At 36.5% G+C, this 18,531-nt stretch overlaps 1 protein-coding gene across 3 annotated transcripts in view; it reads right to left on the reverse strand.

Moving 5' to 3' along the window:
• Positions 1-18,531, reverse strand: part of LOC122813345 (putative ferric-chelate reductase 1) — a 659,529-nt gene that overhangs the window by 139,211 nt on the left and 501,787 nt on the right. The gene's annotated exons all lie outside the window — the stretch shown is intronic.

An 18,531-nucleotide genomic window follows, 5' to 3' on the forward strand; every position in this document is an offset into this window, starting at 1 on the left:
AAAACCTATAAAGAAAGTAAACTTTTGAGTTAATACAGTGTGGTATCACACCAAGGAATGGAATTAAGATATCCAGCTGGATCACTTTTCAAACAGAAATATACTACTGTAGCAAGTATCAACTTCAGATTTCTTATTAATATACAAAATCAGTTTATGTCTTCTGGGAGGCTTACAAATAAATGTCTCAACACATTTTTGGAATAAAAACATGAGCTGAATTTTATTTTCTAATTATATGGCAGTAAATTTACTGATATAAACCCACAACCATCCTAAAATAAGCACATTTTTGAAATTAGCTGCAGTTAACTAGTCAAAAGTGAATACAGTACAGAACTCGGGATTATGCACCTCACTCTGTGGCTGTGATTGTACAAAGTCATTTTAACAGTCCTGTAAATATCCACACGTAGAATTATCTATTTCACTAAAACATATGAAGTGAAGAGAGTACATTGTTACAGAACTGAATATGAGTACATGTAAAAAGCAGTCAGATAATGTGGAATCAAAACAACAGTGCATTTACTGCTGGCTGAGGTGAAACTCTTTGAGCAGCAACTGTCTGATGCACACAATGCTGAGGAACACGACACTGATCACTGTTTCCATAGACATCACTACCAATACAATTTCGAAGTGCGTGCTGACAGTGATTTTCTTCTTTTGGGAGATTTCTATCTTCTTTGACTGGGTGTCACCATAGAAATGGCATATATAATTTAGGAGGAGTGTGCGAGGGCTGTTCCAATGTCAAAAAACACTCTCACTCAACTTTTTTATCCTTCTGTGCCTTCAGCATTACTTTTCAGCATTTCTGACACTTTGCCTTTCAATGTTCCATAGCAGAAACCAAAACTACACCACGACCTTTTCCAGTAGTGTCTGTTCCTTTCCTTACACTGTCATAATTAGGTCAACAAACACATTTTCTTGAAAGCTAAGCATTTGTGTTGAAAGTTGGAAATGGCTTCCTACACAAAGTCAAAGTTTTATTTCAGCAGTAGTATGAAAAGTCAAGCAGCCTTTTAATTTGAAGTTTTTGACAGTCTTTTACAAGAAAACTAGAATAGCTAAATGTAAGAGAGTAAAACATACATATATACCTGACTACCAGATATCTGGTCACTCCAAGTACATTTTTATTTGTTGTCTGCATTATAAAAAAATGAGACAGACGTAGCTAGATGTACAAAATGCACATATATGCGTGCACATGTGTATGTGTGTGTAGGTGTTCTGAATTTCATCGAAATGCCCAAATGCTGATTTTGTAAATGCTGACAGGCTACTTACACATGCACTGAGCAACAATCTTGGCACATGCAAAACATAAGGTCAAAAAAATGGAATAATATACTATTTTTTGCAGGGGGCACCCCCTAACCCTTTTTTTATATATATATATATATATATATATATATATATATATATATATATATATATATACATATCCAAGATCACACAGTGCTGGGGAAAGGGCATATTTCCCAACTCTGAGAACTATGCAGTCTAAGCCACCTGTTGACCATCTCATACCTCACAAAATTTTGTTGATTAAACAAATGTCAAAAAAGGGGGATTTGATGATATTCAGTTCCCCCATATATATATATATATATATATATATATATATATACACACATGCATACATGTTTATAACATATGTATATGTATATATATATATGTGTATGTGTGTGTGTGTATATATATATATATATATATATATATATATATATATATATATAGACATTACATATACGCATATTCACACACACACACACACACACACACATATATATATATATATATACACACACAAGTATATATATCCATAAACATATATTTTGGACATGTACATAGATGTCTCATTTTTTCATAATGCAGACAACAAATAAAAATGTACTTGGAGTAACCTTATATCTGGTAGTCAGATATTTTTTCTTTATTTTTTCTCTGTTACATTTAACTATTTTAGCTACCTTGCAAATGATTGTCAAAAACTTCAAATTAAAGGGATTGGAAGTGAGAGTTCTGGAAAAGTGAGACTCCCCTAACGCACTTAAGTATGTCACAACCCTGTTTTTTTTCCCCTTCATACTGCAACTCCTGCTTGCTTTACACCAACTTACCTCTAACTTTTCTAAACAGGTTAAAATGTCTTTAAATATTAAATCATTGTCATATAAGTTGCATGTATTTTAACCAATGTTGTCACATTGTCTATTTCGTATAATTATTTAAATAGTAGATGTTTTTGTATTATTTCTGAATACTTAAAATGTTTTTGTAACAGATTAGAGCTTTTCTTCCCAGGCTCCACCAAAAATGGGTACCTACCCAGTTTGACTTTTTCAGTAATCAAATATCAATAAATAAAATAAATACATAAATGGGAACTTAAACATGCTGTCTGGGATTTCTGTGCGTTATAGGATTCCCTTTTCTCTGACATATGGTGATCTTGGAGTTTTATATTTATATATATATATATATATATATATATATATATATATATATATATATATATATATATATATATATATATACACATACACACAAGTAATTAAGTAGTGGGAGTGTGGCAGTGTAGTTCCCACATTGAAGGGGCAGGGGGCTTGCCCCCCTGCAAAAATAACCAAAAGAGAACAGCAATTGTCAATGTTTACTGCTCTCCTTTAGCTTCACTATTTTTTTTGTTGTAATTCTGGGACTCAGTTATGTGTCTCTGAATTACAAAAAAGACACGCGCGCGCACACACACAAGCGTGTACACAGACATATATATATATATATATATATATATATATATATATATATGTGTGTGTGTGTGTGTGTGTGTAATAAACCAAAACTGATGACTAAAAGTCATACTGTGCCAAATAAGTACGAAATAAGCACAAAAAAGCACAGTATGATTACCAAGGCAGGCAGCATAAAAGGCACAAAATAACTGAGTAAAAAAGTTGTTTAATAAAAATTCAGGACAAGTGATTTCACATAATAATGCTTCATCAGATCCTGGATCTTGATAGTCATACTGTGTTTTTGTTCTTATGTTCTATATATATATATATATATATATATATATATATAGATTAACTTCAGAATCTCAAATGGCTGAAAACCCGAATGTCATATGGTCGAGACTATATGATCAAGTTTTCAGAAGCTCAAATGCTTGAAAGTAATCTAACAAAAAAAATTTGTGCAGGGTGGCAAGCCCCCTACACCCCCGCTACTTAAAAATACCAACTCTGAGATCGCACTACAGTGAGGAAAAGGGAAATCTCCTGTTCCACGCTGTACACAGACTTCTGAAAACTCGATCATATGGTCACGACCATATGACATTTGGGTTTTCAGCCGTTCGAGATTCTGAAGAGAATATATATATATATATATATATATATATATATATATATATATATATTTTACATTTGTTAACCGGGAGAGTCTAACTGGATATATGTCCATTTTCAGTGGAGGCCTGGGGAGAAAAGTTCCAGAGCAGTAACATCATTAACAAGAGAAAGACATGTTAACCAAAAGGTTCATTAAACAATATATAGAGCACGCATTCTTTATACTTCTTATAGAAGTATAGTACATATAATATAGTGAGTTAACCAAAGAGAGTGTATATGCCAACATTCACAGGCTACATTAATATATACATGTTATAGAGGTGTTTAACAGCAAGTATAGAAGGAAGGTAGATAACTTCATAACTCATTTCTACACATGAAAGACATACTATGTCTTTTAGATTTCTTTACAGTGTTCAGTGATACTATTACTCTATGCAGACATTACAAAAGCATTATATATACATACATGCATACACACATATGTATACATCTATTTATAGGGGTCCACTTCGTATGAATGAAAGCTCAAAATACTGAATTTCATTTCACTGATTACACAATCCTGAATGTTCAAAATACTGAAAACTCATTTGACTTAATTTCAGAATACTGAAAGCTTACAATGCTGAATTGCAAAATACAAAATGGCAGTGTGTTACAGTACTATATATGGTAAATAAAAGGTATATGCCCTTTTCCCTATTGTGTGACCCCGGAGTTAGTATATATAGTTTGGGGGGTTGTGGGGGGCATAGCCCCCTCTACCTTGTTTGGTTTTATATCATCTGGTGTCTGTTAAGGTAAGTAAGTAGTTTTTAATTTTGGAAAGAGTTAGTCTTTGGCGTTTTAAGTGTACATTTTTTTCTTTTATAGTTTTCATTTGGTGAGATGAATTGTTGGTGATATTTCGCAGTTTATTTGGTATTGTGAACCTAGGTTTTGTGAATGTTAATGTTATTTGTGATGAAATGTTTGGTATTCACGGATCTGCGTGTATTTTGATATGTTAAGTAATTCCCAGGTGAAGGGAAACACACGTCATATGTGTATGGATTAACATTTTATATTTTGCAATTCAGCATTGTAAGCTTTCAGTATTATGAAATTCAGTCAAATGAATTTCAGTATTTTGAGCTTTCAGTCATGTGAAGTGGACCCATTTATAGAGAGAGAGAGATTTCAGTTATTTATCTGAAGTGTATTATTTGTAATTAGTTTATAATACCACAATAAACATTGCTAAAACCAAAAATACAGATCACAGAATTCCAAACTCTCAAAAACTTGATAATGAAAACCCTGAACAACAAAGTCATATAACTAGATTTCTGTACCAGATAATGAAAATATTAAAAAAAAAATTTAGAATGTTTTTGCAGGAGCCGGCTCACTCCAAAACCTGCTACTTAAATACTCATAACTTAGATGTCATCCATCCTTTGGGATGAAGAAATATTTATTTTTGCTACTAATCAAGTATTCCTTATTCTCCAAGGCTTTGCAATCTCAGAATTACAATAGTTTGGTAAAAGTATGAGATAAAAAGCCCACACCCTGGAAATGCAGAGTCAGAAAGTATAGCTGTGTAAGAAAACTTACCATAACAGTAGATATTTAAATGAGGACTGCTGCAGTACTCTGCCTTATCTACATGAATGATGGTGGAGCAAACTTTGTTCACTCAGTGGAAGATTTACCAACTACTACTGTCAATCAATAGCAAAAGGTTGCACAAATTTGTTGCCTTTTAGAATTTTCTTTTTTTTTTGTTAAAGAAAAATCTTTACTGAATTATCACTTATGATATAGACAGAGGTGACCTTTGCCTAACATACAAGGCCATGTCAAACCCAGATTTGATGAATATGCTTCACCTCAAAAAATCTAGATCCATCAGAGCCACAAGGGCGGGAGACTTAAACCTTGACCACACACATAAATTGGTTGGAGAGGAGAAATTCATCACATGGATGGGAGATCGCAGATACCCCCCAGGGATTACCTCAGTGTCTGCTCGACGACAGAGGCACAAAAAAATATGGGTATAGTCCCCCCTAAAGGGGTGGCGTAAGCCACAAAACGATGGGCTAGGCTTGTAAATGTCCTCGGGCAGATAGCCTAGTATGAACCTATGAACCTATGAACCTATAAATTTATATAAATTAAAACAATACATATTGACATTTTCAGTTGCAAACATTATACATCACTTATAATCTTCTCTACAATCACTGTCAGTCAGACATTACTTAGCTCATTCAATTCCTGCCTTCCCTTAAACCTCATTCCTCCTCCAAAACATTTTTCTATATGTGTTGTTCCCATAATTCCATTTTTTCTATGCAATTTGTTCCTACCATTTTCTAAAGATCCCACTTCCAATTATTTTATCTTTGTTACTATATTCACTATTGCTAGTACGGTTGGTTTAGACTTTGATTTCCATTTTCCAGTCATTGCTTTTTGGCAGCCACCAAAATTAAACTCAGCAAGACTTTATTATATCTAGGCAAATTCAATTCCATTTCACAGCTCAAAAAATAATTTCCTTAGTTACACCAATTTTCAGCGACATCAATAGTATATGGTAGCCATTTAGTTCCTCAATAGCCAGTATGTGGATTTGACATTTCATTTCTTTATTTGTTTGACCAAATTATTTTTATTTGGTTAGGCCAGTTTGCCAAAAATAGCAATTTTTCAAGATGGGATGCTACCAAGGAGATTTTTTTCTTACTGCTGTATTGCAATGCACTCAGGGCTGAATATAGTAATAACAGAGGTTCAGCAGCTGCATGAGAATGAACTGGATTTCATTAAGTTGACGTGTTTCTCAAGCAATCTATATTAATGTCAGAAGTACTGACAGAAGCAAAACAGACAACCAACATTTCATTCATTTTTATATTCAAACTGCAGCCAGAGAGAACAATGATAGACAGTCTGGTATTCTGAATCTTACCAGAAATCAGTAAGCACAAAAAGTAATGCCAAGGAAGGAAGGTCCAAAACAAGATTCACACTTAATATACAACCACAATAGTTTATTGAGTGCTTTCGTCCCTAGATGTGGGACTTCATCAGACTAAAAAAACACTGAACATGCACTTTCTTTTAAATACACTACAGTAAAATGATTGGATAATAGAGTAATTAATGCAACATTATTAAAGCCAACAAGCATAGATGTAACTTCAATACAAAGTAATACAATGAAAAGTATATATTTACATATTAAATAATATAAAATACATGTTTATTTAATAAAATCTTTCATAAAGCAGTGAATAATTATAATTTCATTGCTTTTAAAATAAAGTAAAGGTTGGATAGATGGATGTTCATTTAAACCTGGGGGAAGATTTGCATACAACCGGAGCTGCCAAAGTAATTCTCTGAATTCCAACATAACCTCCCATTCATCTCTTCATGGGTTCATAAATACATGTTCTAAGATAGCAAAAGAAAATTTCTTATATTGTAAACAGACCAAGGTGTGTTTGCACAATGAATTATTTTCATTTTTATTCAATATGTCATAAAGATATCCGTAAATTCTCTTCAAATGCCCTAAAAAATTCCATGAATGTCTCAACAGATGAGGTGCAATGTCATAAGTAGGTTTAAGCCATCTATCATCTAAGACAGCCAAGGGATAGATCTTTGAACCTTGGGCAGTGCCTATCGGTCTAAGAGGATTCTATGGGAATGGTTGGTTTGTAAATTTTCAGCAAATTGTAAGTCTCAAGATCGATTCTTGGATTAATTAAATAATCCTCAAATAAGAATGAAAGCGTGGCACTAGTATAATCTATATAATCTACAAGAAAAAAAGTCCAGTTTCACCCCCCCCCCTTCATCTGGTTTCAAAATTCGCAAGACTTCTCCTTTCGCAGTATATCCAGCAGAACTTTTTCCTGTTGGGAAAGGTTGGCTAGATGGAAACGAGTTTTGAAATTAATCTCCATCTTGTAAACATCATCAGTGATAGTCTTTTCAAATATATTAATATTAGGATGTAATTAGGGGTTGAAAATACTTCTCTTTTTGCTTCTATTGCCAATGGTCATATCCAAATCAGCATTAATATCAGTTTTCCTATTATCATAAAAATATACAGCTAAATTTAATTTTCAAGTAAATAATTTCATCTCTAACAAAGAATCAACTATGTCAAAATTCCTTGTAGGTACAAATTTAAATCCTTTTTGAAATGGCAAAAAATGTTCTCTAGCAGCAGATTTGTTCATGTAATTAAATATGTTATAACCTTTGTAAGACACCGCTATCCCATTCCTATCTATAGTCACTACCTTCTCCTCCCTCCTGTCTTCCTGGGGTAAAAATTCTCCTGTTGTGCTAGGTAAGATGTTGAAGTGCCTGGAACTGGATCTAGAACTGACCTGTAGAGGGTCAGAAATTACTGCTGGTCAGAAGTAGAATGTGTATAGTTCACATTAGATGTCTTTTCTATGGAATTCCCCAATACCACTTCAGAAAAAAGAATCACCTGCACTTTCTGAAAAATTAACATGTGCTTGTGTAGTATTAAAATGCTGAACATTCCGAGCAGCCAAAATATCCTTAATGGGATATGCATTTTTATGTCATATTGTCTAATATTTTTCAATCATTTCTTTTGTTTCTTATTAAACACTAAGTTACATGTCTTGTCCACCTTATGAAATATATTGTAGTATAAACCTCTGTTTTGTTCAAAAATTAAATCATGTTGGATACCCAAATTTAAAATATCCACCTTAGCCAATAGTGATTTGATATTAACTTCATTATATTTAATTAACATTTCCATTAATTCAAATCCATGTCTCTCAAACATTATTAAAATCTGCATACAAATCACTATGATAATTTAAATCAAAAGGAAATTGAAACACTTACAAACCTTGTGGCACCAGTTATAACTTTAACCATGGTCTTAAAGAACTTTTTCACCAGAAATCAGCATTTTACATTATAGCAATCTGCAAACATTCAGTCTTTAATTTCAGAATATTTTGAATTGGCACTTTTGTCACTGGGTTTTATGAGCTAAACTTGTATATTTTTTCTTACATGACCACATATTTTTAGTCAAACATGTCATTCTTCCTGCAGCCTGAATTAAAGCATGCAACTTAGGTTGTCTAGTTACAACTCTACAATAACAACTTTGTGATATTAATAAGTAATGATATAGTATATTGTATAATACATTTCCTAAATTATTTGAGTAAGTATATTTTATGCAAGTTAATGAATTACACATTGTATCAGGTCACTACTCCGGCCAGTAATCAAGGCGACACAATCCTCTCCACTGAATCTGGTGAGGGATGGTCACTAAGAGCAAAGATGGATTCAGCCAGCATTTTCAGATGCAGATCCCTGCACCAAGCACAATTTATCTTAAGAGGACACAGGGAGCATGCTCCTGACCTGGGGCTGGACTCTCTTTCACTTTCCAGGCACACACAAAACTGCACACTGACCACTTATGGAGCTCTGAGAATACTGAATACAATAAACAATTGAGTTTCAACCAGAGAGATATAAAAAATTCATACAGTTGGACAGTTTTTCACAGATGCAGAAAACAATGCTAAACTATTCTCACTAAATGTCCCTGACTGATTAAAGAATTACTGTGCCCTGACTACTTACTAAAGCAAGGCAAGCTGATGTGTGCGGAGTGTCTGTATAACATGCATGGCATGACGATAATATTTTGTTGTCCAAACTCCATTGATAAACAGTCCCTCATTTCTTCCTGATACAGTATTTTGATTAAAAAACAGTTACATCAAGACATTATCTGAACTGGTACAGACATTTACATTACTGTCTGCATTCATTCATTTCCTGACACTTGCTTTATCCTTTTCAATAACAATGGCAACTGACAGCCTATTACAGAAAGCAATAGTTGTTAGGCAGAGAACCAGTCCTGGATGGAATTCCATTTCAACTCAGGATACAGGTAAACACACACAAACACTGACAAGTCTAGATTATCATCAGTTCTCCTACTGGCATGACTTTGAGATGTAGGCAGAAACCAGAGAACCCAGCAAAACCACTAATAGATACATGGGAGACATGCAGTCCTAAGAAGCAACCCGGCTGGGAACTGAATAAGATAAACGAGTGTTGTGAGGTAGCAACTCTACACTTCCTTTGACAAACATAAACCATAAAGGACTCATCCTATCAAACAGCTAACACATGCACTTAGCATATTCAAGTATTTCTTTAATGCAATTCATAGGTATGTAGGTTCACAGGTGTGTACTAGGCTAATGACCACTGGGACCTTTTAAACACTAGCCATGCATTCAGATCCAGATTCAGCACTAGACAATCTAGGCAGCTGCCTAGGGTCCATATTGGTTGCAAGGCCTGTGTTGGTTTGGGGGCGGGGTGGCTTTGCAATAAAAAAATTCCCATAAATAAAAGATGCTCCAGCACCTCACACAGACTTTTGTAAACACATCTGGGGATATAGGACCTTGCAGTAAACCTCTTTTAAAAGACATCAAGGTTTTAGTATGCTGCAGGAGACTACTACAAAGGACTGCAACCCCCAGAAACCTCAACATTAGGACAATTTCCTAAATTAAACCACAGAAGATTTGATTTAGGATATCAAAGCAACCAAGCAAGCAAATGCATCTTTAGAAGGGAGGTATGCACAGCAAACAGAGTACAGCCATTCTATTTTCATTCCATGAGTGAAGCAAACAGAACAGTGCTGTGTGTATGTGTATGTGTTTTATGTCCCAATTAGGAGGGCTGTCTAGTTAAGTGACTTTGCACAGAGTCAAACCCTGAACCTTAATTATTGGCAAGCAAGTGCCTAAAACCTCCACACCAACTGCCACATATCCTTTATTATTTTATTTTGTTTGTAAATCACTGAGGATTACAGTGTGTCAATGACAGTCATACAGTTTCATTGCTGTGTTGTTCAGTGTCAGTGTTGCAACAGATTGCATACTTACCTTTATTGGGGAAAGTTGTGGGTTCTTGCCCCACACAAGGTAGATTGATTGGTGACACTACAGTGCAGCATAATGGGAGAAGAGGTACTGCACTCCTGAGTCTGTCCTCCTTTGGATGAGACATCTAACAACTATGAACCTGTTATCAATTTGCCTGCCATTCTTAATTGCATGTCACCTGCACATTATTTTTTAATGCAACATAAACAATTTATTCTTCAATGACAGCAGGCACTGAATTTGTAGATGAAGCACTGAAATGCAAAGTTGTTTGCTAGCAGCAACCTTTTCATTAGTTACAGTTCTCTTTAACTTGGAATTATTCAGTTGACTTTTATTTCCGCAGAGATTGTGCATGTTGAGTAATGTTGGTGGATTATGATGACAGCAGTTTGAGTAGTCTTTTATGGTTATGTTCTGAAATGGATAGTTATTGGTTCACATGTTTTGTTTTACTGCTTACTGGAAAAATGTTCAAAACGACAAATTTAAAACACACTCTAACAAGTGGCACTGTATTAAACAAGGAATATAATTTAATACAATCGGGAAGGTGAATCAAAGAACATATTTGTTTTATGTATGCATAGTCCTAAAAATGTGTTCAGGGGGCAGTGATTTGAAAATAGCTTAAAGGTACACTTAATCCACCACTGGACAGATGCATTTTCTATGAATGTGGGTTTCAATGCAGTTTCAGAGAATGTGAGTTTCAAGGGCAAAGATGTTTACTGTTGCTCATGCTAAGTCTGTTTTTATTATGAGACTGTATTTTTTTAGCAAACAGCTATCAGTTTTTGTGCTATAAAATTTGAAATACACATTTTAAATTAAATCCAAATATCTGTAATCATAGTAAATGTAAAGGAAAAAGGAGTGTGCACACTGATAGGTTTGCACACTATTTATGGTAACCAGGGGGAGAGAGGGAGAGACAAGTCACTGGACACTGGAATGGCTGTGCGGGATCCATTACTCTGTCTAGGGCCCCATTTGATCATGATCTGGCTCTGCATACATCCAAAGTCTCTGACAAGTTCTGGTACCCTTGGTAGCATAAGCATGGACTTGGAAAATGAAACATTTACAAGAAGGGTCCTAGGCTGCCTATGTCCACTAGAGATGGAAGTGCTAAATTTCCAGTTCCCCATCCAGTTGTCCAAGTTACACTTGAACTGGGTTAGAGAGGAACATGTATGGAGAGCCTGTTCCAAAGAAGATGCAGTCTCTGGGATATATACCCATTTCTCCAGCAGATCATATTTATATAATGAGCAAGATTTAAGTCTTTAAAATGGGTGATTCTGGTGATGTTTATTTTGTGGATATGCAGGTGGTCCATGAGAGTGGACTCCAAAGATGACTTGTATGCATAAATCTCTCCTCAACAGCCTGTATGAGAGAGAATACAGGAATAGGAGTTTGCAAAGGACATGTTATTTACACCCTGTACTCTTTTAGTGAGGAACCTCTATGGACATTCTAATTGTTAAACGTGCTGGGTTAGGTATATACCCAAGGGAGCATTGTACTCAATGATATGTCTGATGAATGCAGAATACAGTGGAACAATCACCTCCTTGGACCTAGATGCCATAACTCTGTTTATAAGGTGCACAGCATAGAATGATTTCCTCACTAACATAAATACATCATGCTCAAAGACTAGATTACTGTCTGTGTGTGTCCCCAAATCCCTGACTACTGGATCAACTTTTAGGGGGTGTGTTGTCAATATGGTAGTTACAAGGAAGGGATGGATGACTTCCCAAAGGATTCTATTATGCAATTATTGGCATTTAGATTTATTCCATGGCTCTGACACCATATGTTTGCCTGTGTCAACCTTACTTGGAGAACATTAGTGTCAGTAGGGGGATTCTATTACTGCTCCAAATTTGCCCTCATTTACAAATTTGGTCACCCAGAGTCTGTTGATATTGGCCTTCACTTCAGAGAAGTACATGCCAAAAAGGAGTGGTCCCAGGACTGATCCCTGATGGACTCCACTGGTAACTAGCCTCTTTGCAGAGATAACCCCCTAATTCTAATTTTCTGGGTTCTGTCTGTGAGCCAGCTAGCTATCAACTGGGTGACATAATGGCTTATACCTAACCCCATAAGTTTCTGAACAATGCTTGACTAGGATTTTGTGTCAAATGGCTTGGGAGGGTCAAGATAGGTAGTGAGAACCATTTTGTCATTGTCCATTGGTTTGGTGACCTTCTTGAAGAAGTCCACAAGGTTGAGTAGGCATGACCTACCCTTGACAAAACCAAACTGAGTTGGATACTGTGTCTGTAGGCTTCTTATGCCATTATCGATTGTTTCCATGATAATTCTTTCCATGGCTTTGTATATGAGACTTTTGAGACTTATGGATATGTAGATGGCCAGTTTTTGTGCAGTGGGATGACAGCTGCTGTTCTTCATCTGTGAGGCATGAAGTCTATTTGGAAGCTGTGGTTAAACTGTGATTCCAGAAGTCCTGATAGGTTATGTTTCATGATGTTTAGAAGGCAGTCTGGGATATTGCTGGGACCTATCGATGCAGTGTTCTTGACCTTGGAGAGAGTACTGTGGACCTCTTCCCTAGTAACTGTGGGAGGTGCTATATGATGATATTTCCTGAGGGGAGGCTGGGAGGAGAGGGGTGGGAAGGGCATATTTGAAGCTTAATTTGTCTGCAAGTAGGTTTGCTATATCTTCTGGTTCAGTGTAGGTGGCTACATTAACAACGGGCTGTGCAAACAATTGTGTATTTCCTTTGAGGTTGCAAACATAGCTAAAGAATGCCTTGTGGTTGTCCTTGGCCTGGGAAGCCAGATTTACCTCAAATTTGGCTTTGGTAGACTTTATTTGCCCTATGAGGAGTTTTTTTTAGTTTGATGAGAGTGATTTTATCATGCTGGCCACTATACCTCCTAATTTTTTTCCATGATTTTTTCCTTCTCTTATACAACCTCTTGATTTTCTAATTCCACCAGGGTGGCTTCTTCCTTGAATTACGTCTGTACTTGTTCCTGTTGGGTTCAGCTGCCTCAATGTAACCATTAACATGCTTATATACAGTTTCTTTGAATAATTCTGCATAGGCAACAGTGTTCTCAGGGTTAATGGAACTTGAAATTATGCCAGATCTTCACTTAATAGTAGGAAGTTAGCCTTAAAGTAGGGCTTGAACACTCCAGTCTAGCTGGGGATCTGAGTTTTATTTTTACTTTAAAGGAGAACATTCTGTGGTACAACCTTAGCAGACAGCACATTACAGTTTTTTGGAGGGGGGGTGCAGTGCTGTCCCATATTAGTCAGGACTACATCCAGTATGTTTGCACCCCTGGTCAGCATATTGACAATATGGTCCAAGAGATTTGTGTTTACAGAATCCAGGAATCTCTGTGCTTGCACATATGGTTTCAATATGATTCCCAGTTATAGTTGGGTAATTAAAGACACCCATGAATATAGTATTGGGTTAGATGGTGAGTGTCTACAATAAGCTTAAATATGTGTTACAGGTTTCCTCGGTCAAAGATGGTGACCTATAGGTTACAAGGAAGTGGTATGGGATTTTGCTTATGGTGATTTGAACATGGAGAGGCTCAAATGCACCGTCTTGTTTGACCAGAATTACGGTATATTTACTTTTGATGAAAATCAAGACACCTTCACCTTCAGTCCCTGCCTATGTAGTAGCTAGTCAAAATGTGTGGAAAGCATTACAGCCTTGCACTGCTAGGATGCTCTCAATGGTTTTAAACCATGTATCGGTAACTGCATAGATGTCAGCATTTTCTAGCATGAGGAGAGCTTGTAGAGAGTAGAGTTGCTTATTTAAACTCCTGGAATTGAGAAGTAACACCTTTAGATTTTCTTGGTTTTTGATTTGCTATGCAGAAGATTGTCAGGTTGACATTGACTGAAAAAGGCATGTCTCTAAAGCACTATGGGGAAGAAAATGTTTTAGCTAATACTTGAAAGTCTAGAAGGGAGAGCTGCAGACTATTCCTGTCAAAGCAGCGTGGTCTGTTGATCATCTCCTTCCATGCTGATATATACTGCACCCCCTTAGAGTGACACCAGAAACTAATCCAATTATTAAAGTCAGTCTTTTGTTCATATTCTGCCAGAGAAGGTAGGATGCTGCTCAATGCTAGACTCATACCAGCCTGGGACACGTCCCAAAAGCTCCATCAAGTATCTCTCTTTACATAGAGTAAGGAAGTACTTCTCAGTAATTTATACCAATATGCACTATGACTGAATCATACTGGTGCTTGTGGTCCAATGACCTGAGTGCATACATTATCTGGTGGATCCTGGCCCCACTGACTGTGACTTGCTCCTTTCTCAGCCTGGAGTAGGAGAGATCAGTACATCTCGCAATGGAGTCTCCAATGACCAATGTTGGTATGAGGACTTAGAAGTAAAGGCTTTATGAGATGTATCTGCATGAACTGGTGTAGGCACTGTTTTGAAAGAGAGCATTTTGGGGCTGCTGAAGGCATTTGTTGTGTGCTTCATCTATGTGATCTTTGGACTTTAGGAAAGTTGCATTTAAGTGCCTCAGTATACGTGGGTCTATATGTCCGGTTCATGTCATATGTGATGGGTGCAGTGTATGCACTGCTGTCAACTCAACTGATATTAGGAATGATTTTATCTTGGAATTTTGCCTCCATTGACATTGTGTAAATATATTTCTCTCAAAGCTTAGCAGCTTGTTTGAGAATTATCTGATTGTCACTGAACATGAGTCAATTTCTACATTACCTCAGTATGCCCATATCCACCATACCAACGATGTACACAGTGGGAAGTTCATATCTATGGCAGTAGGCCCTGTTTTACTGATTAGATGGTTGCTGTGAGAATGCACAGCAAAGTCAGGAGTACCTGGCTCTCAACTCTGGGGGAAGCTCTTATCACTGCACAGACTAGTTGCTCTATGTGCAGCTAGGTACTGGTGAAATTTCAAGGGTACTTTCTGGGAAAATGCAGCTCAAGGTGTCTGCATCTATATTAGGCACTGACAAACACTTGAGGGAAACCACCATAGTAGACCCTGATGACTTAAGGGTGACATATTTAGGGAGATACTCTGAAGGTTCTTTCATTTAGATCTTGACTTGCCAGGTACACTCCAACTTAGAAGTTTCAAAACTAAATGACTGACAAAGTAATAATACTGATTTGTCTCACTCATTCAGCCTTTCCTTCAATTGTCTTATTAATGGAATTCGTATTCCAAATAAACTGTAAGGCACATCCATCTCCTACCTTTTCTAAATATGCAGTGTCACAGATAGGATTAGGAGCATGTCATGACCATATCTCTCCAAACACAAGGGCTGGCTGCTTGCTTTTCTTTGGGATACATGGATGTGATTATCATGCCTATCTCTGAAATTTGATAAGTCAATTAAATTTAAACAATGGTCACTTACAACAAAGAAAATATGTGTTAAGATTGCATGACAGTCATATGAGAATCTTCCCCTCACCAAGACCGCATAATCTCAAAATTAGTACATATAAGACTATATGGCTAGGGGTAGGGGCTTGCCCACTCATTCATATTTTTTTTGTTACTGTTGAACCTAACTTTGTGCATGGTTGCGTTTTTTTCTTTAGCTTGCGAGTCACTATAATTTAGTTCACAGAATTGCCATGAATCTCCTTATTTTATCCTTCTTCTGGACCATTTTTTATCTGCTTACATAATTTGTTGGACTTAATATCTACTTCTTGTCAAGCAGTATTTTCTCCCCTTAATGCCACATTACTGCTTGGGATGGATTCATTTTCTATAACTTTCTCATGATATCAGAATTACATGGACTTCTGTTTTGCATAGCTATCATATATTTATAAGGATGGAGCATCTTATTTGTTAATATTCTTTCATTAATCATTTCTGAAGTTGAGGGGAGGTGGAATCCAACAGAAACTGCATATTTGGTTAACTCATTATGATGACCTTGCAAACTCAGCAGAAAATGTCTGACTAGATCTGTTCTTTCACCATATGAAGAGTGAATATCATTCAAGAAATGTCATTTTGAAAAATATTACTACACTTTAAATAAGTTATGGTATTCCAGTTCTGAAATGCACTGGTGTACTTGGCTTCTTAAGCAGTCTCTTTACTGTATATTATTGAAGAAAATGTTTTAATGGCAGATGGAATTCAATATAAAAAATCCTTATGTCTACAAAAGCCTTAAAAGAGTAGAAAACTGCACACATCTCCATTAGCACTGAAATCAAGCCATGTACATAGTCTCTAGAGTCTATATGCTGTATTATGACTGCCTTCCCTACACACTATACCTTTTAATGCAACACACATTATTTTAGTAACTTATGTCACATCTTCTGATGTAAACTATTATTTTCAACATTTTAACACAGTTATTCACCATATATGTGACACTGTAATACCACTATGACTCCTAGTAGCACTGTCTAAAAGTGGGTACCTCTTTTTACTACATGTGATGAAGCAATGCTGTTTGGAGTAAATGGCACTTTTCCCCAGTCTTCCCTCACTAACTGCATATTTTTCAGCTCTCTGATTTTATTGTCCCCCTTGATTTTGCTACAGATTTTGTCTCATCTCCTAATCCATCCATTCAACCACAGCCCTCTTTCCCATTTTTACATGTGAGGTTGGGGTGTCACATTAAAAGTGACAATCATCTAGACCCAAGGTTCACATTGCTGGGTGGCTAGCCCTGCTGTTGCTGCTCTTTTATACCCACTCAATTGTACACACACTCACAACTGTGGACAATTTAGACTATTCAATCCGCCTATTGTGGGTGGAAACCACAGCACTCAGAGAAAATTCAAGTGAACACAAAGGACATGCATACTCCACAAAAAGGCAGCCTAGCTGCGATTTAAACTGGAGAACCTCTTGCTGAGAGGCAACAATGCAATCCACTGTGCTATCCTCTGTGCCACTGTGCCTCCCTAATATTATGAAAAGAAAAGAAAGATTAGTTAGAATAATGACAATCATTAAATTTGCAGACTTAATGATTTCAGGAAATAAACAGCAGGCACTACTCTCTTATTTGATTAAACGTGCAAGTGAACAGTAGGGATCTTGAAGACCTGAAAATTGTTAACAGGACTGGTTTTGATTTATTACCACCACATGGCCAAACTGTGTCTGGGCAGAAAAACAAATGTTCAGTTGTTGCCACCCCTTTAAATAACTGATACCAGCTGATTTCTGAAATGATCCACCTTGACTGGTCATTGGATGGATGTTTCCTTTCCATCCTGGGCAAAGCAATGTGGCCTATTAACCATGTCCTTCCATGCTAACAGATATTGAATCCCCCTGAAATGACACCAAAAACCAAGTCAATTGTTAAAAATCAATAATTTTTGTTCATACTTTGGCATCAGCCTTGCTGAAGGTAGAATTCTACTCAGTGCAAGGCATATACCTGTCTGTGACAAATATTCACGCAAATTCAGAGAGATCCATAATGTCTCTTCATATAGTTCAGTGAGGTATGCCTCAGGTCATGTATACCCACATGGACTATGATAGAATCATGCATGCACTTAAGTACCACAGGTGCAAATATGATTCTAAAAGACCACATTGCTTTGCCAAGCATGGTCTGCACCTGCCACCCCTTCAGAGCCTATTTTAGGCTTTAGGCAATGCCAAAAATGAAAAGCCTTCCAACACAGCAAAAAAGGTAAAGTAACCTTAAAGTGTTACTACTCTATGTTAGGAGCCTCAACAAGAAACTCCATACGTTGCAAGCTCTCCTCTTTCTGGAGGATATAGACATCTGTGCCATTACAGATACTTGCTTTAAAGCCACAGAAAATACTGTAGAGGTGCAAGGCTACAGTGCCTTCCACACATTTAGACCAACAGCAGCAGAGATAGGGCCTAAAGGTGGATGCGTCTCTTGACCTGCATCAGCAACAAATATACTTGCAGGTCGGTTAAACAGGATGATGCCTTGGAGTTCATCCATGTTTAAATCACCATAGATAAACTCCTTCACCATACCCTACCTAACTATAAGTCACCATATATGCCCCATGAATCTCATAACTTGTACCTACACCTATAGGAGACACAACATCCAAATAAACACCCTATTGATGGGGGACTTTAA

Source organism: Protopterus annectens, chromosome 10.part0, assembly GCF_019279795.1.
Source record: "Protopterus annectens isolate FY-2018-M chromosome 10.part0, PAN1.0, whole genome shotgun sequence".
Classification (NCBI taxonomy): Eukaryota; Metazoa; Chordata; order Ceratodontiformes; family Protopteridae; genus Protopterus; species Protopterus annectens.